This window comes from Vigna angularis, chromosome 2 (genome assembly GCF_016808095.1).
Source record: "Vigna angularis cultivar LongXiaoDou No.4 chromosome 2, ASM1680809v1, whole genome shotgun sequence".
Lineage (NCBI taxonomy): Eukaryota > Viridiplantae > Streptophyta > Magnoliopsida > Fabales > Fabaceae > Vigna > Vigna angularis.
In genome coordinates this window covers 9,167,944-9,192,022 of record NC_068971.1, presented here as the reverse complement: position 1 = coordinate 9,192,022, position 24,079 = coordinate 9,167,944, and the positions used below count along the sequence as shown (strand labels likewise).

Below are 24,079 nucleotides of genomic sequence, written 5' to 3'. Positions count from 1 at the left end.
AGAAGAAACTGAACGGTAGAGACGGGAAAAGATGTTAGGTTGTTAGAAGAGAGAGATAGTATAAATAATAAACAGAATGAGGGGAAAGGGCATCATCAGATATTTTGTTTTGGTATTAGACTGCACCTCTTGGCCAGTGGAGGAAGGAAGGCTTCCTTGAGAACATTTACTTGTATTTTCTTCTTTCTTTACACTACAGATTGAATAAAATACAGATACATACAGTATAACTTCTGTTGTTGAGTGTGTGAGTGAGAAGAGAGTTTACGATTTTGGTTTCCTGAGTAAAGAAGCCTAACAAATTAGTCCGACCTACTGGATCTCTTTCGGAGGGAAGAAGAGCTAGCGAGAAGGAACGGTAGCGAAGAATGGAGGGAAAATTAAACGCACTAGAAGGAAGACTGGAGGGACGAATGGAAGACGTGATTCCGTCAAGGCTGGACGACGACCGCCGGAAAACTCGGAGGAGAAATCAAGAGAAAACAGAGGAGAAGTTCGACGCAGTTGGAAGCGCGTTGAACTACCTACATTTGAAGGTGTGGATCCCATAGGCTGGATCGCACAGGCAGAGAAACTCTTCGATCTCCAGAGCGTGACGGAGAAGGAGAAGATGAAGCTTGTCTATAGATGCATGGATGGAGGTTTGGCAAGCTATTGGTTCCGCTTCTGGCGAAGAAAACCACGAATCCGACTTGGAAGATGTTCACTAATGCTCTGACGCGAAGGTTTGGCAGACTAAATCGGGGCACCGATTGTGAGGAGTTGACAGCAGAGCGACAGGAGGGAAGCATCGACGAGGACATCCAGGAGTTGGAAATTTTGGTGCTACAAGCATCGAAAAAACCAGATCACTCTTCACTTTCTGTCTCTGTCAATCTTGGAGTTAGCATTATTACTGGTGGTGTGGATCCTTATGTGGAAGTGAAGCTTGGAAACTGCAAGGGCCTCACCAAGCACTTTGAGAAAAAGTCCAATCCTCAGTGGAATCATGTTTTTGCCTTCTCCAAAGAAAGGATTCAAGCTTCTCCTCTGGAGGGGGTAGTGAAAGACAAAGATGTTGCTGTGGATGACTCTGTAGGGAGAGTGATGTTTGATCTGAATGAAATCCCAAAAAGTGTGCCACCAGATAGTCCTTTGGCTCCACAGTGGTACAGACTAGAAGACAGGAGACGTGAGAAAGCCAAGGGAGAGTTAATGTTGGCAGTTTGGATGGGAACTCAAGCAGATGAGGCATTTCCTGATGCATGGCATTTTGATGCAGCAACTGTTGGTCCTGAGGCTGTTACAAACATAGGATCAAAGGTTTACCTTTCACCTAAGCTTTGGTATGTCAGGGTCAATGTTATTGAGGCTCAGGACTTGGTACCAAGTGACAAAACCCGGTATCCTGAAGTTTTTGTGAAGACCAATATGGGAAATCAGTTTTCAAGAACTAGAGCATCTTAGAGTAAAACCATAAATCCCATGTGGAATGAGGGCTTGATGTTTGTTGCGGCTGAGCCATTTAAGGAACCTTTGGTTCTGATTGCAGAAGATAGGGTTGGTCCAAACAAAGATGAAATCTTGGGAAGATATGTCAGTCCTTTACACAATGTGCAGAGGAGGTTTGACCATAAGTCTGTGAACACAAGGTGGTTTAACCTTGAAAAACATGTGGTTGTTGAAGAGGAAAAGAAGGAAGAGACCAAGTTCTCAAGTAGGATACACTTGAGGGTTTACTTGGAAGGTGGCTACCATGTGCTCGATGAATCAACTCACTATAGTAGTGATCTTAGGCCAACAACAAAGCAGCTATCGAAGGCCAACATTGGAATTCTAGAGTTGGGGATTATAAGTGCACAAGGGCTGATGCCAATAAAGACTAGAGATGGTAGAGGAGCCACAAATGCATATTGTGTAACTAAATATGGGCAGAAGTGGATCCGTACTAGGACAATTGTGGATAGTCTTGCTCCAAGGTGGAATGAGTAATACATTTGGGAGGTTTTTGATCCTTGTATTATTATCACAGTAGGGGTCCATGATAATGGTGTTTTACATGTTGGAGAGAAATTAGGTGCATCAAAGGATTCAAGAATAGGGAAGGTGAGAATTAGGCTGCCCACTCTTGAAGCTGATAGGGTGTACACACACTCTTATCCTCTTTTAGTATTGCATAATTCTGGTGTGAAGAAAATGGGCGAGGTGCAATTGGTTGTAAGGTTCACAAGCTTATTTGTGATACACATGTTGTTTATGTATACACAGCCTTTGTTGCCAAAGATGCACTACATTCATCCTCTGTTTGTGATTCAACTAGACAGTCTTAGGGATTTGGCTATCCAGATTGTGTCAATGAGGTTGAGCAAGGCAGAGCCACCACTGAGGAAGGAGGTGGTGGAATACATCCTAGATGTGAATTTAGGAGCTACCTGTTTGGCAACCCGGGGAGAAATTAAAGTAGATTGGTGGCAACTGAGCATGAAGATGGAGTAGGATTTTGGGAAAGAGGTGACCAGAATGTTGGAAGTTAATAGGATCCAGGAAGAATGGAAGATAGTGGAAGAGGATTTGCCACCACCCAAGCCTCCAGACGTGAATTAGAGGGCGCCACCTAGGAAGAAGAACATTACGTCAAGTAACAGTTCCATGATTTCAACCTTGTGGACAAGGTTGATTTTGAGGGGTGGAGTAATGTTAGGAATATAAGAGGTGAGAAGTAAGGGCCGAACGGTAAGAGGAGAGAAGTAAGGGTTGAACGGTAAGAGGAGAGAAGTAAGGGCCGAACGGTAAGAGGAAAGAAGTAAGGGCCGAACGGTAAGAGGAGAGAAGTAAGAGCCGAACGGTAAGATGAGAGAAATAAGGGCCGAAGGGTAAGAGGAGAGAAGTAAGGGCCGAAGGGTAAGAGGAGAGAAGTAAGAGCTAAACGGTATATTAATACCGAACGGAGGCTGGAAGAGAGGAGGAGAGCGAATGACCAAACTGTATTAGGGAAGTGAGTAGTCGAATGGTATTGGGAGGTTGGTGACCGAACGGTATTAGGGAAAGTAGAAACCGAACGGTAGAATTTGAGTGAGAAGAATCTGAATGGTAGAGGCGAGAAAAGATGTTAGGTTGTTAGAAGAGAGAGATAGTATAAATAGTAAACAGAATGAGGGGAAAGGGCATCATGAGATATTTTGTTTTGGCATTAGACTGGACCTCTTGGCCAGTGGAGGAAGGAAGGCTTCCTTGAGAACATTTACTTGTATTTTCTTCTTTCTTTACACTATAGATTGAATAAAATACATATACATATAGTATAATTTCCGCTATTGAGTGTGTGAGTGAGAAGAGAGATTACGATTTAGGTTTCCTGAGTAAAGAAACTTAACAAGTGATACCATTGTTGTTTTCCATCAAGGAAAAATAGTTTAAAGAGGTAAACATATAATATAGTAATAGTATCTTTTCCATGACTTACATTTTCTAGGAGGGTCATAAAAATTTAAAACATGTTTATATTCCTCGTTGCATGACTATAAGGAAAATTTTATCAGGTTCACACAATGAGCTCACCAAGGATCCCGAAGGAGCCTATAGCCAGCTCATCAGACTACAAGAAATTAAGAAATTAAGAAATTAAGAAATCAGAACAGAACGCAGAAGACAAAGAAAACAAGAGAGTATATCGCAGTCTAGAAGTCAAGTAAAAGGTCTTCTTTTTTACGATCTATAAGCTTAGAGTCACCAGGAGTTGGAAACAGAGGTTGTCGTTCACTCAGCATTATTTGATGTGCCCACATTTGTTGGCTTTATAGAACCCGTCGGTGAAGGTACCAAAGATCATCCTACAACATCTCGTTTACTACCAGAAATGCCTCTTCATCGCCTGGGTAACCTAAACAAGCCAGGTCAAACAACTTCCAACTTGGGCCATCTAAACAAGCCATCTATCCAAGTGAGTGTTCCTTTATTTCATTCCAAAAGTATAGATGTTGTTGTTTTTTCCTTTTTTCCGTTACTTATTGTTTTTGCAATTTACTTTTCAAACTCTGATCCATGGATTGTGTTAGATGTTAAGATGTGTGTTTCTGTTATTTAGGCTTAGTCTATTCTGTATTAAGGGCATTGGCCCATATCTTACAATATAAATAAACTACCCTATGTGTATGCAAAACACACAAGGGATATTTTCTCCCAATCTTCTCTATTTCTCATATGGTATCTAGAGCACAGGAATAGTTCCAGTCAACTCCACGGTCTCCGGCGCTTATCACTGCCGCTGTTGTCTCAGTTGTCGTCGCCGCCGTCACTGTCGCCGTCGCCGGAGTTCCAGAATCGACCGGCGACCACACCATCGGGATCGTCTCGGCCGAGCGACCACCGTCGTACGAGGATCGCGGCGATCGAACCACCCACGCGCCTCCACGCGCCGCCGCAAGAGTCGTCGCTGCCGCCGCGTGTACGAGGATCTGTGGTCGTTGCGTCAATCGGAGTGTCAATACCGAATTTCGTTCGGATTTTTTTTTTTTTTTTGGCTTTATTGCCTCCTATGTTTTGTTTTTTATTTACTTTTAGTTTTTATTTTTTATTAGTTTTATTTTATTTTATTTTTTTTAATTTTCTTTTATTTTCGTTTTTTATTATTTATTTATTTATTTTTATTATCTATTATTATTCTATCTTTATTTATATAAATTATCATATTTTATTTTATTCTCCGTTTTATTTAGTATTTCCTTTTTTTTGTTTTACCTTTTTATATTATATTTTAATATAATTAATATAATATAATTTTTTTAAAAAAAAATAAAAATAAAAATAAAAAATGGTGCGGAGCGTGAGGGGACAGAAACCGTTTCTGCAGAAAGTTGAGGTGGTGGCAGAGACGTTTTGGAGGAGAGCAGGGTGGCAGACGCGATTCGGGTGCGTACGAAGGCAGTACAAGCATTTTTGGCGCAGAGGAGGGCACAAAAAGAAGCACAGAGAGAGAGCAAGGGGGGATTATTCTGGTTTTTGGGGAGAGAAAAGAGGAGGGGATTTGGACACTGTCTCTGAGACCTTCATCTTGGACACCATTGGTGAGGGCTTCTAGGGGGCATTCACCACGTTTGGCACCTGCAAAAAAAGACGCGGAAGCCAATTTGGAAGAAGAGGACGAGGCACCGGATTCACATAGTTAACGGCGGCCAGTGGAGCTCCTAGAGGTAAGCACGCCTTATTCCCCCGTTCACTTGCGTAGTCATACTGCATTATACTGTGATGTTGCTCTGTTTAAGTGTGTTTGGATGTATGAATATTCCCGTCCGTCGTCATCCTTCCACGCACAATCACCCTCCCATATTCACCATGTGACTTCACATGTACGACTTTGCCACTAATATCTTCAGTTTCATCCTTCTGATTACCTTGTTCCTGATCCTCCTTGTACTAAAAAAAAAAAATAATAAGCAAACAAAAGAGACCAAATCAATATCCAACCAAACCCCTCGGCCTTCCCCAATGATTTCAACACCATCCCCAATTTCTTTCACCCGCAAAACGCTAATCCACCATTGAACCTTTGCATTGTCATCCCCTTTCATATCCGCTCAAGCATTCTAACCATTGCCAAATCACCAGCAAAGCAAAGGATTTGAATAGGCATATACAGAAAATAAAAAACACCCAAAAGCATAAGCACATTACAATATCAGATTAAAATCTCAACCCCCCAAGCACGGTCTCGGTAAGCTTCCATGGTTGCCTTCACTGATAACTCATCTTCATCTGCAAACACCCGCATAAAGTCGAGCCTTTAAACCGTTTTCTTCTCACCAGCTCCACGCCTTCATCTTCTTCCTCACCAAATAGCACACACGCACATAATCTGTTACACGAGTTAAGGAGATAACGATGGAAAACAAGAGAGGGAAAAGTGGTGTGGCCGGGACGATTAGCAGTCGAGAGAATCCTCGAACGGAGAGGGAGGAAAGCGAGGCTGGTAGCGCCGGTGAAGAAGCGCGCTCCAGTTAGAGGCGACTGTGGCCGGCTCTGGCAGAGGCGGCGGCAGGAGGTGCCCAAGGTGGGAAAGCCTCAACCCTAGGCTAGTGTGAGAGAAGCGAGGGAGAGAAAGCAGTGGCGCCGCAGTCGGCAGTAGGGCTGGTGGCGCGAGTTGTTGCCGGCGAGGCCAAGGCGTGTGCTGGTTGAGGCGAAGGTGGCCGGCACTGGCGTAGGTGGCGGCGCGCCCGCGAAGAGAGTAAGAGACCTTGGGTCTCTGGGGAGTGTGTGAGTTGAGGGGGTGAGCTTACGGGAGAGTGTTGGATCTGCGTGGAGGAGGAATGGAAAGGAAATGCCAAACCCCTAGAGGATTCTAGGTCAGAAACCACACGGGTGGGCCAAGCCCAGAACGAACGTACGTTATTTGGCCTTTTTCGAGCGTTCGTCATTTCCCACGTCTTCCAAAACGAACGCTCGTCCATGACGAGCGTTCGTCATCAGCCTCATCTTCCCAACGAACGCTTGTCCATGACGAGCATTCGTCATTTCCCACATCTTCCCAACGAATGCCTGTCCATAACGAGAGTTCGTCATTTCCCACATCTTCCCAACGAACGCCTGTCCATAACGAGCGTTCATCATTTCCCACACCTTCCCAACGAACTCTCGTCAGTGACGAGCGTTCGTCATTCAGCCCCTCTCCAAACGAACGCTCGTCCATGACGAGCGTTCGTCATTAGCCTCATCTTCCCAACGAACGCTTGTTCATGACGAGCGTTCGTCATTTCCCACATCTCCGCAACCAACGCTCATCCCCAACGACGCTCGTCATTCATTTCTCAGTGTCCGTTCTTCAATTTCCAACGAACGCTCGTCCGCAAACGAACGCTCATCACAACGAGCGCTCGTCATTCAGCCCCTCTACCAACGAACGCCCGTCCCAACAAACGCACGGCCCAAAACGAACGTTCATCACAACAAGCGCTCGTGATTCAGCCCTACCACAACGAACGCTCGTCCCAGCAAACGCTCGTCCACAACGCCTCTCGTCATTCATTTCACAGCGTCCGTTCTTCAATTCCCCAACGAACGCTCGTCATCCAACGTCCGCTCGTCATTCTGCCTCCGTTTCTCAGCGTCCGTTCGTCATATCATCCAATGAGCGCTCGTCATCTGCCCTCCCGTACTCAACGTACGTTCGTCGTATCACCCAACGAACGCTCGCCATCCAGGCTATTCTTCTCAACGTACGTTCGTCAACTTTCCCCAACGAGCGCTCGTGATTCTGAATTCTTTCCCAACGTTCGGCCTCTACCACAGACCGCTCGACTGACCGTTCAACCTCTTTTTTTTATTCTTTTATTTTATTTTTATTTTGGCACCCCCATTTCGTTGTTTTTATTATTATTTATTTATTTGTTTGTTTGTTTATTTATTTGCCTTTTTATTTATTTTATTTCATTTTATTTTATTTTATTTTATTACTTTATTTTATTTATTTCTTTTAATATCCACTTATTTCAAAATATATAATAATTTTACTTATAAAAAACAAAATTACAAAAAAAAATATGTTTTAAAGGTTTAGGCACATGTGTGATCGCACGCATCGTCCTTGTGCTAAAAACCTTTTCTCTTTGTTAAATATACAAAACTACAAAAGTATGTTTTAAAGGTTTAGGCACATGTGTGATCGCACGCATCGTCCTTGTGCTAAAAACCTTTTCCCTTTCTTAATTTCCCTTTCTTAATTAAAATTACAAAAATATGTTTTAAAGGTTTAGGCACATGTGTGATCGCACGCATCGTCCTTGTGCTAAAAACCTTTTCTTTTCCTTAAGTAAAATTATAAAAATATATGTTTTAAAGGTTTAGGCACATGTGTGATCGCACGCATCGTCCTTGTGCTAAAAACCTTTTCTCTCTCTTAAATAAAATTACGAAAAAATATGTTTTAAAAGGTTTAGGCACATGTGTGATCGCACGCATCGTCCTTGTGCTAAAAACCTTTCCTCTTTCTTAAATAAAATTACAAAAAATATGAAATCTACAAAAACTAAAAGTATCTACAGTTTCAAACAACAAACTATATTCCTGTCCCAGAACTACGTGATCCTTGATTCTCCATCAAGAGTGGAGATACGTAGGAGCAAGGCTTGCCCTTGTCAGGTTCACTTCCCTAAAAATCCAAATTTATCAATAATCGTTTTCTTAACAAATTTTCAAACAATTTCCAAACGAATTTCTCGAACAGTTTCAAAAGAACTACGTAACCCTGATTTCTCATTTTGAATGAGAATACGTAGGAGCAAGGTCAATCCTTGTCGGGCCCAAAAAACTAAAATATATATATTTTGTTTATTTATGATTTTATTTTAAGGGAAAGCTAAACGTTTTTTAAAACCACATCCTATTCGTGCATTTAGTTAAAGGTACTGCCTTAGGGCAGGCGTTGTAGGGTGCTAACACCTTCCCTACACGTAACCGACTCCCGAACCCAATCTTCTGGTTGTTTTGCAGGTGAGGGTTTGGGTATGCATTGCATTCTCCCTTCACACACACACTTTGTGCATGTCATGAGTGGGGCCCTATACCCGGGTCTGAGCGTAACTTAGAATTAGAGGAGTTGTGTAGCCGTGTCATTCTGGGATGTACTTCCTGTCTGGCTATCGTGAGAACTCCAGCTAGAGTTTGTTCTCTTCACTTGTATCTCCTCATCTAGTTGATTACTCGACTGTTGTGGGGATGCTATGAAGGGGGCCATAGCTCTAGTGACCATTGACCTCTAGGTTCAGGAGACCATCCCTGTGAGATTGCATATACTTGACCTTGGATCCAAGCCATTGAACCTTTATTAGGGCACAAAGGGAGAAACGTGTATTCTTGTAATCCTCACGTTGTTCATTCTCTTTTGAAAATTATGTTTATTGCATTTTCATGCCATGCATGCATTTGATTCATAGTGTTGTTTTATTATCAGGCATCATATTCATGCATCATTTAGTAACATGTTGGTTTTAGGGGAAATCACAGGTATACTCTTGACTTCACACGAGATGGATGCTGGCACCAGATTTGGTGCTACACTGCATACCAACCCCGCCATTTTAAGAAAGAAGTCTAGCCTAAGGACACATGTTGGAAATTTGACCGGGTTGATAAATTTAGGCCGAAGACTCAAGACCATACAGAGAGAAGCCTTCATGAAGAAATATGGGAATTTGTTGAGTTTAATGGAGGTGAAAGTACAGTTGCCCGCTATTACAGCTCTAGCTCAGTATTATGATCCTCCCCTGAGATGTTTTACCTTCCAGGACTTCCAGCTGGCGCCAACCGTAGAAGAATTTGAGCATATTCTGGGCCTGCATTAGAGGGTACCAAGCCATATCAGCACTTGGAGCATCATGCCTCTGTTTCTACCCTTGCTGCTATAATGAAAATACAGCCCAATGAATTGGAGAATCGGTTAATAACGAGACATCAAATACGGGGGCTGACACAAGGATACCTTGAACAGTATTTGCACGACCTGGGCAATAGGGAAGAATGGGAGACCTTCATGGATGTACTAGCCCTCACTGTGTTTGGCATTGTCCTGTTTCCCAAACTGGAAGACTTTGTAGATTACACTGCTATTGATGTCTTTGTGGCAAAAAAGACGAGATCAGAAAACCCCGTAACAGCAGTCCTCGCAGATGTGTATGGGACTATGAGTTTTTGCCATGAGAGAAAAGGGAAGAGGATTCTTTGTTGTTTGCCGGTGTTATATGCATGGATGACGGCACGAGTATTTAAGGGGGTAATCGATATTAGGAGTTCACCTGAGAATCTGTTGCATCAAGGAGGTAATGAGTGGGCTCTTTTCTTTGCTGGTTTGAGGGAAGGAAACGTAAAGTGGCGCCTTCCTTGGCTTGAGACTAAACCATCTATCCAACATTGTGGCAACTTCCCTAACATACCTCTCATAGGCGCTAGGTATTGTATTAACTACAACCCTGTTTTGGTCCAGAGACAGTTCGGATACCCTATGAAGGGAGCACCTTCACCAGATTATCTCACAGCCTTCTTCATCTACTATGAGGATGGACATTGTACTGAAATGTTGAGGAGGGTCAGAAGTGCCTGGGAAAATGTGGTTCGAGCAGAGAAGGACCTGAGGAGTAGAGTGATGGATAGCAGGGTTAGTTATCATACCTGGATTCTAGAGAGGGTAAAAGAAGTCAAGTTGCCTTTCAAGCCCATCAATGATCAATCGGCGAGTGAAGGAACATCCCAAGCCCGAGAAAGTGAAGAGGTGAAACAGCTGAAGGCTGAGGTGGAGAAATTGAGGGTGAAGAATGTAAGGTTAGAAAATGAATTACAGAAGGCTCGCAATGATTTTGTGGATATGAGGAATGATAACGAAGAAAAGTCACGGGCTTATGAAAACATTGTCAAGAGCCAGAAGGCAGAGAGAGATTATACATTCCGAGTAAAACAGGATCTCGAGGCCGCAAGTAAGGAGTTATCCATGAGGGTGAATGAGAAGAATGTGGCTTTAGAAGAGGGCAGACAGTGGAAACAACTCTATGAAGAAGCCAAGAGGGATAAAAGGGAAGCTCTAAAAAGACTAAGGGAAGCGCAAGTCCAAGTACAAGAATCGGGGCATCAAATGAAGGAAATGGCTACATCATTTGAAGCGGATTTGAATCAGGAGCGCTGGAAGCTGGCAGAGGCTGAAGGGGAATATCGAGCCATGTTAAAGCAGATGGAGGATTACATCGAGGAGCAGGAGGAGCGATGGAGGTCGATGGAATTTGAAGAAAGGCATCAGGCCTTGATAAAGCGAATGAAAGAGCACATCGCAGAGCAAGAAACGACCGTAAAGCATTGGAAAGAAAGCTTCTCTCAGCTGGCTGCTTTGGCAAATGGGGTAATTGAAGACATCCCCAGAATGGTGTCGGAAGCTGAAGCGAGTACCCACTTTTATAGCCCACCAGTAGAAATAGAGCTTTTTATTAATCACTGTAAAAGGCTGATAGACGAGATGAAATCCCTCATCACTCGGGCTAGGAATTGATGTATTTAGAGATCTTTATGATTTGTTTCCTTTAAGAAATGTAATGAACTTGTTTCCTTTTAAATGAAAGGTGTGGGATGTTGTTTAGCATCTGCTTGTGTTAATTTCCATCAATGATGTCATTACAATCTTGTGATTTCCCCCTATTACTAGCATGCATCATCCTTTCTTTTGTTCAGCATGTTTCATTTCCATCTAATTAATTAAAATAATAAAACAGTACGCGTGAGAAAAAACGACAACCAAATTTCCACGACACCCCTACCGGACCCGGGCAAATTCAAAAGCCATGGCAAGCTGGGAGGAGTCACAAGAGTCTCTCAAAGCGGATGTTGGCCAGTTGAAGGACCAGATCGGCCAGATCTTGGCGGCGCTTGAATCCATGAAGACTACTGGAGAGTCTTCATCTGCGCATGTTGAAGGGAATGCTCACCCTTATCCCCCAATGTTCAACGCTGCGAGCCAATCTGTTCCTTTCCCACTGTATGGTTTACCTGCGGGTTACACTCCTCCTGTAGGAGAGTACTCAGAAGCTGAGCACGCTTCATTCTCATTCCCCGCGACTGTCAATATACCACCAATCGGCACTCAGGGACCTGTCTTAGTGTCGGCTCCCATGGTGGCCATGGAAATGAATGAGACCAACACCACTGATGGAATTCGGGTGACCCCAGTACCGCCTGTGGTTGCTAGGGAGGATTTTTCAACCGAAGCTGCACCACACGCCACGGTGGTTGGGGGATTCGGTAGCCTCGTTGGAGCTACGGGTAGGTTGGAAAGTCTGGAGGCGAGGTTGAGAGCTGTTGAGGGAGTTGAGAGCTACGGGTTTGGAGATGCGGCCCGATTGAGTTTGGTTCCGGGCTTGAAAATCCCGCCTAAGTTCAAGGCGCCGGAGTTTGAAAAATATAGGGCTAACACTTGCCCTAAAAGCCATGTGACCATGTACTGCAGAAAGATGGCTGCGTATGCTCATGATGAGCAACTACTCATCCACGTTTTCCAGGAAAGTTTGGCTGGGGTGGCATTGAACTGGTACACCCACCTGGAGCCACACCGAATTCGTTGTTGGGCGGATCTAGCTGACGCCTTCGTGAAACAATATGTATACAATACTCATGTTGCTCCGGACCGTCTGCAGCGGCAGAATATGACAAAAAAGGACAACGAAACTTTCAAAGAGTACGCCCAGCGATGGAGAGAGTTGGCTGCGCAAGTTGAGCCGCCGTTGTTTGATAAGGAGATGGTGTCGATGTTCGTAAACACACTCCAGCCGCCGTTTTATGAGCATATGGTTGGGAATGTATCTGTCAATTTTGCCGACACCATCATCATTGGTGAGAGGATAGAAATTGGATTGAAAAACGGGAAGATAGCATATGGCCCACCTGCAACCACAAACTACAAAAAGCCCAGCTTCAATCAGGGGAAGAAAAAAGAGGGAGAGGTACATGTTGCGTCGGTAATGCCTGTGTGGAGAGGACGAGCTCCCGATCCTAATTATCGACCATACTTAAACCCACCTCCTTATGCTGCTAACACTACGTTTGCTCACCAAGCTAGGCCTCAACAACAACAAGCGTATTATCCACCACAGCGTATCCCAATCGAAGCTTCAAGACCTGCCGCAAACATGGGCCCAAATCCGAATGTGGGTCACAACAACAACCCAAGGGGAAATCAATTTGTTAGGTTCACCCCAATCCCTATGACCTACACTGAATTGTTACCTAACCTAGTCAAAAAGGGTCTGGTCGCCATTTGCCCGATGAAGCCTGTACAGGCGCCGTACCCTAGGGGTTATGACGCAAATGCCAGGTGTAGTTATCATGCAGGAGGCGTTGGCCACTCGACCGAAGGATGTATGGCTCTCAAATACAAAGTTCAGGCTCTGATAGATTCGGGTTGGTTAAAGTTTCAAGAGGACCAGCCCAGCGTCGATGCTAATCCGTTGTCCGGGCACGGGAGTTCCTCGACGAACGCCGTCGAGGTTGGAAACCATGATCTGATAAGAGATGTGGGCGAAATCCGAAGTTCTAGGAGGTTTATCTTTGAAGCTTTGTTGAAGAAGGGCCTAGTGAAGGGCGATTATGATCTGGGTATGGCGTGCGCACTCCATCCGGAGGCCGGGCACTCTATTGAGGAATGTATGGAATTCGAGATTTTGCTACAAGACTTACTTGATAGAAATCTGATGCAAGTGTGCCGCAAGGTCAGAGAGGAAGAAGTATTTGCACAAATTGGTGGAGAATCTGATGTGACTCTACCCGAACCTTTGGTGATCCATTTTACTAGGACCACCCCTGCACTGGTAACTGAAGGAAATCCGTCTGTTGTCATCCGGGTGCCAACTCCTTTCCCTTATAAGGACGAGAAAGCCGTCCCCTGGAGATATGGGGCAACTGTATTAGATAAGGGAGAATATGCAAATCCGACTGTGGAAAACATATCAGGCATTGGTGGAATGACCAGAAGTGGTCGAATCTTTACACCACCAGAATTGGCGAGAGAAAGAACCAATGACGGGGAAGCAACAATGGCTGCAAAAGCAAAGGAGTACTTGAGGGGGAAGAACGTGGAGGCCGAGGAGACCCCCGACAAAGGGGAGAAGAGGGAAATATCTGAAGAAGAAGTTGGGGAATTCCTAAAGTTCATACAGCAGAGTGAGTACAAAGTGGTGGAACAGTTGAACCGCATGCCTGCCCGGATCTCCTTGCTAGAATTACTCATGCACTCTGCCTCCCACCGAAAGTTGTTGATGAAGATACTCAGTGAGGCTCATGTGGAGCAGGATATTTCTCTGAACAAGTTCGAGGGCATTGTTGGCAACATCGTTGCTAATAATTACCTCACCTTCACTGATGAAGAGATACCTGTTTAGGGGAGAGGTCATAACAAAGCCCTTCATGTCTCTGTGAAATGCCTGGATCATGTGGTGGCACGTGTCCTAGTGGATAATGGATCCTCCCTGAACGTCATGCCAAAAGCAACCTTGGAGAAGCTACCCAGTGACGGAACACATATGAAACCAAGTTCTATGATTGTGAGAGCCTTTGATGGTAGTAAGAGGGAAGTGATGGGAGAGGTAGAACTACCAATCCAAGTCGGTCCGTGTGTCTTTCAAGTGACATTCCAAGTCATGGACATCCTCCCGGCCTATAGTTGTCTGTTGGGTCGCCCATGGATCCATTCTGCAGGGGTTGTGCCTTCTACACTACATCAAAAGTTGAAGTATGTAATGGGAGACAAGTTGGTGATAGTGGCAGGAGAGGAGGATTTCCTGGTGAGTGGGCCATCATCCTCCCGTTATATTGAAGTAGCCGAGGAAGCTCTCGAGACAACTCTCCAATCTCTGGAGATCGTGGGAAACACCTATGTGGAGTCATTCGCGGTCAACCCGCATCTGTCGCGTGCTTCTATCATGATGGCCAAAGTCATGCTAAAAGAAGGTTATATGCATGGGAAAGGTTTAGGCAAGTGGGGACAGGGGCGAGCATTCCCTCTGGAGGTCGTCGAGAACAAGAATAGGTATGGCCTGGGATACAAGCCCACCAAGGAGGATAGGAGAAGGCTGATAGAAGAAAGGAGAGAGCGCAGTCTGGCTCGGATGGAGAGACGGGAGCCCAAAGTGGGAAGAATTCGTATCTGTGACCTCAAGGAGAGCTTTCGCAGCGCTGGTTGGGTTAACGTCGGTCACATAGCAGCTGTGGGAGATGAAGATGGATCGGAAGGTTCCAGTTTCGTGTGGGCCTGCTCCCCGGATGCACGACTCGACAACTGGAAGATGCTGGATTTGCCCGTGATGCTTAATTTGAATAAGATGTAATAACTTTAATTAATCCTATAGCTTTACCCGGGGCTTTAGGATTCATGACTTACGGGTTGACGCTTTAGTTTGTTATGCTCAGCGCGATAATCAAAGGGTGTTTGTTTGTGTTTTATCATCATTTTGCATTCCTCGTCGTTTTTTCCGTTTATTTATTTCCTTTTCACAAACTCAAATAATGCAGATATGACAATGAATGTTTTGAAAGTAATTATGTCGATATTCCTGATTTTGGGCGCCCTGTCAATAATACGGAAGATGATTGTGATGATGACCCGGAACCCCCTCCTGAACTGTTGAGACTAGTGGAACAAGAGTGTAAGGAGATGAAACCTCACCAGGAAGATGTTGAAGTACTCAATTTAGGGAATGAGGATAAGGTAAAGGAGGTGAAGATCGGTACAGCCATGAAAGCAGAAGTGAAAGGAAAATTGCGTGTCTTATTGAGGAAGTTCAGGGATGTGTTTGCTTGGTCTTACAATGACATGCCAGGCCTCGATACAAATATTGTACAACACAAGCTCCCATTCAAGCCGGAATGCCCACCGGTAAAGCAAAAGCTAAGAAGAATGAAACCGGAAATGTCCTTGAAGATCAAGGAAGAGGTACAGAAGCAATTCGATGCAGGGTTTCTAGCTGTGGCGAGATACCCAGAATGGGTAGCAAACATTGTACCGGTGCCTAAGAAGGATGGTAAAGTTCAGATGTGTGTCGATTATCGAGATTTGAATCGCGCAAGCCCAAAGGACAATTTCCCATTACCACACATCGACACCCTAGTTGATAATACAGCCAAGTATTCACTGTTTTCGTTCATGGATGGTTTTTCGGGGTATAACCAAATCAAGATGGCGCCAGAAGATATGGAAAAGACAACTTTTATTACATTGTGGGGCACATTTTGTTATAAGGTGATGTCTTTTGGACTCAAGAACGTTGGGGCAACATATCAAAGGGCGATGGTGGCACTTTTCCATGATATGATGCACAAGGAGATTGAAGTTTATGTGGACGACATGATCGCGAAGTCCGAATCAGAAGAAGAACACGTCCTCAACTTGAGAAAGTTATTCGAGAGATTGAGGAAGTATAAGCTTAGGCTGAATCCCGCCAAATGTACATTTGGAGTGAAATCCGGGAAATTGTTGGGCTTTGTTGTCAGCCAGAGGGGGATAGAGGTGGATCCAGACAAAGTGCGAGCGATAATGGAAATGCCTGCGCCGAAAACGGAAAAAGAAGTTCGAGGGTTTTTGGGTAGATTAAATTACATTGCTAGATTCATCTCCCAATTAACTGCTACTTGTGAACCACTGTTCAAGTTGTTACGAAAGAACCAGGCTGTGGTGTGGAATGAGGATTGTCAGACCGCTTTTGAGAGAGTCAAACAATACTTACAGGACCCTCCTGTATTACGTCCACCAGAACCAGGAAGGCCACTCATTTTGTATTTGACTGTATTGGACGAGTCAATGGGTTGTGTATTGGGTCAGCATGATGAGGATGGCAAAAGAGAGCACGCTATATATTACTTGAGCAAGAGGTTCACAGACTGCGAACAACGATATTCATCGTTAGAGCGGACTTGTTGCGCATTGGCATGGGCCGCTCATCGTTTAAGGCAATACATGTTGAGTCATTCCACATGGTTGATATCCAAGATGGATCCTATCAAGTATATCTTTGAAAAGCCTGCTCTTACTGGAAGGATAGCTCGATGGCAGATGCTATTGTCAGAGTACGACATCGTATATGTCACTCAAAAATCTGTCAAGGGTAGCGCACTAGCAGAATACCTGGCTCATCAACCCCTTTGTGATTATCAACCAATGCAACCTGAGTTTCCCGATGAGGATATCATGGCTTTATTCGAAGAGAACAAAGAAGACCGAAACGAAAAAGCATGGACAGTGTTATTCGACGGAGCTTCGAATGTGATGGGACATGGAATAGGGGCAGTGCTTATCTCTCCAGAGCGTCAATATATACCAATGACGACAAGGTTGTGTTTTAGCTGCACAAATAACATCGCTGAATATGAAGCCTGTGCCATGGGTATTCGAGCAGCAATTGAGTCTAAGGCAAAAATTCTGGATGTGTATGGAGATTCAGCTTTGGTCATCCATCAATTGAAAGGAGAATGGGAAACTAGAGATACAAAATTAATTCCCTACCAAGCTTATATCAGGGGATTAATGGAGTATTTGGATTCCATCACATTTAACCATATACCGCGAGAAGATAATCAATTAGCAAACTCCTTGGCTACCTTGTCGTCAATGTTTGAGGTTGATCAAGATGCAGAATTACCAAAAATCAAAATGAAAAGCCATGCAGAGCCAGCATATTGCCACTTCATTGAGGAGGAGTTAGACGGTAAACCTTGGTACTTTGATATCAAGCGTTATCTTAAAACCCGAGAATACCCTGAGGATGCGTCTGAAAACGATAAAAGAGCATTAAGAAGGTTGGCCGGCAGTTTCATCTTAAGCGGGGATGTTTTATACAAGAGAAACCATGACATGGTTCTCCTCAAATGTGTGGATGCAAAGGAAGCCGAGTCGATATTGAAAAAAGTGCACGAAGGTACATTTGGTACACACATGAATGGACATTCGATGGCTAGGAAGATCTTAAGAGCTGGTTACTTCTGGTTGACCATGGAAAACGATTGTTGCATACACGTGAGAAAGTGTGAGAAATGTCAAATATATGCAGATAATATCAATGTGCCACCCACTGCTCTGAACGTGTTGTCTGCACCTTGGCCATTTTCGATGTGGGGAATAGATGTCATCGGAGCTATAGAACCAAAAGCGTCAAATGGACATCGCTTCATACTAGTCGCAATCGACTATTTCACCAAGTGGGTTGAGGCTGCTTCTTACGCCAACGTGACTAGAAAGGTGGTGACCAGATTCATAAAAAGGGAGTTGATATGTAAGTATGGGCTACCTAACAAGATCATTACGGATAACGCTACCAACCTGAACAATCAGATGATGGCGGAGTTATGTGAGGAATTCAAAATTCACCACCATAATTCCTCTCCTTATCGTCCAAAGATGAATGGGGCAGTAGAGGCTGCTAACAAGAACATCAAGAAGATTGTGCAGAAGATGGTAGCCACCTACAAGGATTGGCACGAAATGCTTCCTTTCGCTTTGCATGGATACCGCACATCAGTACGAACATCAACTGGGGCCACGCCGTTCTCGCTAGTGTATGGTATGGAAGCGGTACTCCCATTTGAGGTCGAAATTCCCTCCTTACGCGTGTTAATGGAAACTAAGTTAGAGGAAGCTGAGTGGGTTCAAACCCGATTCGACCAACTCAACCTTATCGAAGAGAAAAGGTTAACAGCAGTGTGTCATGGACAGTTGTATCAAAGGAGAATGAAAAAGGCGTTTGACAAAAGGGTGCACCCAAGAGAGTTTCATGAAGGCGAACTGGTGTTGAAGAGGATTTTGCCCATCCAAAAAGATCATAGAGGCAAGTGGACCCCAAACTATGAAGGGTCGTTTATGGTGAAGAAATCATTCTCTGGTGGGGCACTAATTCTCACAAGGATGGATGGGGAGGAATTACCGTTACCGGTTAATTCTGATGCGGTCAAAAAGTTCTATGTATGATGATTCTGTGATAAGGGCTGCCTTTAGCGAATATTAACCTTGCTTTTTGATTGTTGTAATCTGTGTTATTTCATTCAATAAATATCGCATATTAATTTTTGTTCATACTTTTTGAAATTATTGCATGTCGCGCTGAGCTGTTTAGGTAAATAAAGAGGATTGAAAACGAAAATAATTGAACGAATGTCAATAAAAGCATCACGGGTATTCAGTCGGCTTAGCTCGGTCCTGGTGGGTGTCGTAAAAAAAAAAAAAAAAAGAGCAAAAGAAAAAACACACGTTGAATTCGTTGTCAATGAGGTTGTCAAGGGCATAGTGTTTTCGAAAAGCAAAAGCAAAATAAATTTTGAAAATACCAAAGTTGGGTCTTCTCCTGATGCAAGGTTTCGGGGGTAACCATCGTTCTTTTCCGGCTAGAGCATCTGCATTCATACTACTTGAACCCTCACCCTTTTCGTTTCCCATTAAAACGAAGGATTGTCTTGAATACAATACTGGGGCAATGTTCATCATGGTACACATCCCCAACGATCTGTTGATTGGGAGATTAAAAAATAAAAAAAAAAGGAAGGAAGAGAAAGAAAAAAATAATGAAGTCGATGTGTCAACCACTACCGAGTTTCTATTCCAGGGTTAAAGTCGCGAGAAAGTAAGGTAAGCAAGGATTCAGAGTGACGTGTGGCCATTTTTTCCTTTATCCAAACGTTAAAAGAAGTTTATCCAATTGCACCCCTTTTGAGCCATAAAATTATAATTGTTTGCATCACCCCCGACAAGAATCATTAGCACATTGATGCCAACCTAAAGGGTACATCAAGGGCATCCAAAATCAAGGAGGGGATTTCTAAAAAAAAAAAAAGAGAAAAGAGAAAAAGAAATAAAAAATATATATATAAAGTCTCAAAGAAGTACACAGCAGAGACAACGAAGCAAGTGACCCAAAAGGGGAAGAAAAGAAGAAAAAAACAGCAATGAAAATAAAGGATGCCCGAAGTTCCAAATCTCTAGGGATGGTTGACTCGACACCCTGCAAATGATTCTTGTTGAAACAATTTAACCGCTAAACACTTATTTGAGCTTTCATTATCCATTTCTTTCAAAACCCTTTGACCTTTAGCCACGGTACAAGCCAATAAAAGTCCACGCTGACTGAAGACTGTTTGTCCTAATCTTTCTCACGAATTTAACCCTGAAACGAAATGATGTGGTGAATGACACAATCACTCAAAAGAAAAAAAAAAGGGAAGAAAATAAAAACATCGAAAAAAGAGAAAAGTCAAAAAAGGTGAAGTCTCCCCGTCAATTAAGAATCGCCAAATTGGGGCAATCCTTCCTACCCGAACCTTTCCACCTCTCCAAATCAAATTTCCTATACACAACAAAGTTGGGGCAGCCCTTGCGGGTCATGCATGTGTAGATACTAACAACACCTCCCAAAGTAAGGAAATTTCAAATGCTAACGTTACCCACAGGTAGTCATTCAACCATCTACCTTTCATACCCATCTCCCGCACCTTTTCAGGTTCAAGCTAGTGCTAGAGGGAACTTGAACCCCTAGTTACGTTCTCTTCCTTGCATCAAAGAACTCACTGCTTCTTGCCATTATTTTTATTGAATGCATTTCGAACGTACATCGCGTTTGACGTCAACATTGACAATGGATTCCCAGCGTAAAACAAAAAAGTGCAAGAAAGAGAAAGCGAGAGCAAAAGAAGGGAACGAAACCAATGGCATATGCATTCATGCACCATCATAACATAACATCATTTCATAGAAAAAAAAAATTTCAAAAATCCGTAAGGGGAAAATGAAGTGGTGAAAAAGGTTGGCAGACCTTTATATATAAATCTCTCCAATGTTTTGCTCAGCATTTACCGATGTTTCTTCAAAAAAATCTAAATCCAAGAGTTTCTTCTAAGAGGTTGGTACACCTCACATCATTCATCCATAGGGTTTGTACACCCTCTAAGAGGTTGGTACACCTCACATCATTCATCCATAGGGTTTGCACACCCTCCACGAGGTTAGTACACCTCATATCATTCATCCATCACAGGGTTTGTACACCCTCCACGAGGTTAGTACACCTCACATCATTCATCCATCACAGGGTTTGTACACCCTCCACGAGGTTAGTACACCTCACATCATTCATCCACAGGGTTTGTACACCCTCCACGAGGTTAGTACACCTCACATCATTCATTCATCCCCAGGGTTTGTACACCCTCCACGAGGTTAGTACACCTCACATCATTCATTCATCCCTAGGGTTGGTACACCCTCTACAATGTCTACACACCCCAATTCTCTTAGCCTTGTTCATTTTGTTTAGACTTCCCTGTTTATTTCTCCCTCATTCTGTTTGAAATCCAGACGAAATTAGTATTTCTATTTTTACTTATCTTTTACTCTGATAATATAAAAACGTCGTTTGTCATATTATCTAGTAAAATCTAAGTAAAGAGGGGCAGCTGTCAATACCGAATTTCGTCCGGATTGTTTTTTTTTTTTTTGGCTTTATTGCCTCCTATGTTTTGTTTTTTATTTACTTTTAGTTTTTATTTTTTATTAGTTTTATTTTATTTATTTTTTTTTAATTTTCTTTTATTTTCGTTTTTTATTATTTATTTATTTATTTTTATTATCTATTATTATTCTATCTTTATTTATATAAATTATCATATTTTATTTTATTCTCCGTTTTATTTAGTATTTCCTTTTTTTTGTTTTACCTTTTTATATTATATTTTAATATAATTAATATAATTTAATATAATATAATTTTTTTTTAAAATAAATAAAAATAAAAATAAAAAATGGTGCGGAGCGTGAGGGGACAGAAACCGTTTCTGCAGAAAGTTGAGGTGGTGGCAGAGACGTTTTGGAGGAGAGCAGGGTGGCAGACGCGATTCGGGTGCGTACGAAGGCAGTACAAGCATTTTTGGCGCAGAGGAGGGCACAAAAAGAAGCACAGAGAGAGAGCAAGGGGGGATTATTCTGGTTTTTGGGGAGAGAAAAGAGGAGGGGATTTGGACACTGTCTCTGAGACCTTCATCTTGGACACCATTGGTGAGGGCTTCTAGGGGGCATTCACCACGTTTGGCACCTGCAAAAAAAGACGCGGAAGCCAGTTTGGAAGAAGAGGAGGAGGCACCGGATTCACATAGTTAACGGCGGCCAGTGGAGCTCCTAGAGGTAAGCACGCCTTATTCCCCCGTTCACTTGCGTAGTCATACTGCATTATACTGTGATGTTGCTCTGTTTAAGTGTGTTTGGATGTATGAATATTCCCGCCCGTCGTCATCCTTCCACACACAATCACCCTCCCATATTCACCATGTGACTTCACATGTACGACTTTGCCACTAATATCTTCAGTTTCATCCTCCTGATTACCTTGTTCCTGATCCTCCTTGTACTAAAAAAAAATAATAAGCAAACAAAAGAGACCAAATCAATATCTAGCCAAACCCCTCGGCCTTCCCCAATGATTTCAACACCATCCCCAATTTCTTTCACCCGCAAAACGCTAATCCACCATTGAACCTTTGCATTGTCATCCCCTTTCATATCCGCTCAAGCATTCTAACCATTGCCAAATCACCAGCAAAGCAAAGGATTTGAATAGGCATATACAGAAAATAAAAAACACCCAAAAGCATAAGCACATTACAATATCAGATTAAAATCTCAACCCCCCAAGCACGGTCTCGGTAAGCTTCCATGGTTGCCTTCACTGATAACTCATCTTCATCTGCAAACACCCGCATAAAGTCGAGCCTTTAAACCGTTTTCTTCTCACCAGCTCCACGCCTTCATCTTCTTCCTCACCAAATAGCACACACGCACATAATCTGTTACACGAGTTAAGGAGATAACGATGGAAAACAAGAGAGGGAAAAGTGGTGTGGCCGGGACGATTAGCAGTTGAGAGAATCCTCCAACGGAGAGGGAGGAAAGCGAGGCTGGTAGCGCCGGTGAGGAAGCGCGCTCCAGTTAGAGGCGACGGTGGCCGGCTCTGGCAGAGGCGGCGGCAGGAGGTGCCCAAGGTGGGAAAGCCTCAACCATAGGCTAGTGTGAGAGAAGCGAGGGAGAGAAAGCAGTGGCGCCGCAGTCGGCAGTAGGGCTGGTGGCGCGAGTTGTCGCCGGCGAGGCCAAGGCGTGTGCTGGTTGAGGCGAAGGTGGCCGGCGCTGGCGTAGGTGGCGGCGAGCCCGCGAAGAGAGTAAGAGACCTTGGGTCTCTGGGGAGTGTGTGAGTTGAGGGGGTGAGCTTACGGGAGAGTGTTGGATCTGCGTGGAGGAGGAATGGAAAGGAAGTGCCAAACCCCTAGAGGATTCTAGGTCAGAAACCACACGGGTGGGCCAAGCCCAGAACGAACGCACGTTATTTGGCCTTTTTCGAGCGTTCGTCATTTCCCACGTCTTCCAAAACGAACGCTCGTCCATGACGAGCGTTCGTCATCAGCCTCATCTTCCCAACGAACGCTTGTCCATGACGAGCGTTCGTCATTTCCCACATCTTCCCAACGAACGCCTGTCCATAACGAGAGTTCGTCATTTCCCACATCTTCCCAACGAACACCTGTCCATAACGAGCGTTCGTCAGTTCCCACACCTTCCCAACGAACGCTCGTCCATGACGAGCGTTCGTCATTCAGCCCCTCTCCAAACGAACGCTCGTCCATGACGAGCGTTCGTCATCAGCCTCATCTTCCCAACGAACGCTTGTCCATGACGAGCGTTCGTCATTTCCCACATCTCCGCAACCAACGCTCGTCCCCAACGACGCTCGTCATTCATTTCTCAGTGTCCGTTCTTCAATTTCCAACGAACGCTCGTCCGCAAACGAACGCTCATCACAACGAGCGCTCGTCATTCAGCCCCTCTACCAACGAACGCCCGTCCCAACAAACGCACGGCCCAAAACGAACGTTCATCACAACGAGCGCTCGTCATTCAGCCCTACCACAACGAACGCTCGTCCCAGCAAACGTTCGTCCACAACGCCGCTCGTCATTCATTTCACAGCGTCCGTTCTTCAATTCCCCAACGAACGCTCGTCATCCAACGTCCGCTCGTCATTCTGCCTCCGTTTTCAGCGTCCGTTCGTCATATCATCCAATGAGCGCTCGTCATCTGCCCTCCCGTACTCAACGTACGTTCGTCGTATCACCCAACGAACGCTCGCCATCCAGGCTATTCTTCTCAACGTACGTTCGTCAACTTTCCCCAACGAGCGCTCGTGATTCTGAATTCTTTCCCAACGTTCGGCCTCTACCACAGACCGCTCGACTGACCGTTCAACCTCTTTTTTTTATTCTTTTATTTTATTTTTATTTTTGCACCCCCATTTCGTTGTTTTTATTATTATTTATTTATTTGTTTGTTTGTTTATTTATTTGCCTTTTTATTTATTTTATTTCATTTTATTTTATTTTATTTTATTACTTTATTTTATTTATTTCTTTTAATATCCACTTATTTCAAAATATATAATAATTTTACTTATAAAAAACAAAATTACAAAAAAAATATGTTTTAAAGGTTTAGGCACATGTGTGATCGCACGCATCGTCCTTGTGCTAAAAACCTTTTCTCTTTGTTAAATATACAAAACTACAAAAG

General features: G+C 43.8%; 2 pseudogenes; both read left to right on the top strand.

The window, feature by feature from the left end:
* Window positions 1-627: 627 nt before the first annotated feature.
* On the top strand, window positions 628-2,548 carry LOC108327239 (FT-interacting protein 3-like; annotated as a pseudogene).
* Window positions 2,549-11,288: 8,740 nt separating this feature from the next.
* LOC128195244 (uncharacterized) lies at window positions 11,289-18,451 on the top strand (annotated as a pseudogene).
* Window positions 18,452-24,079: the final 5,628 nt, after the last annotated feature.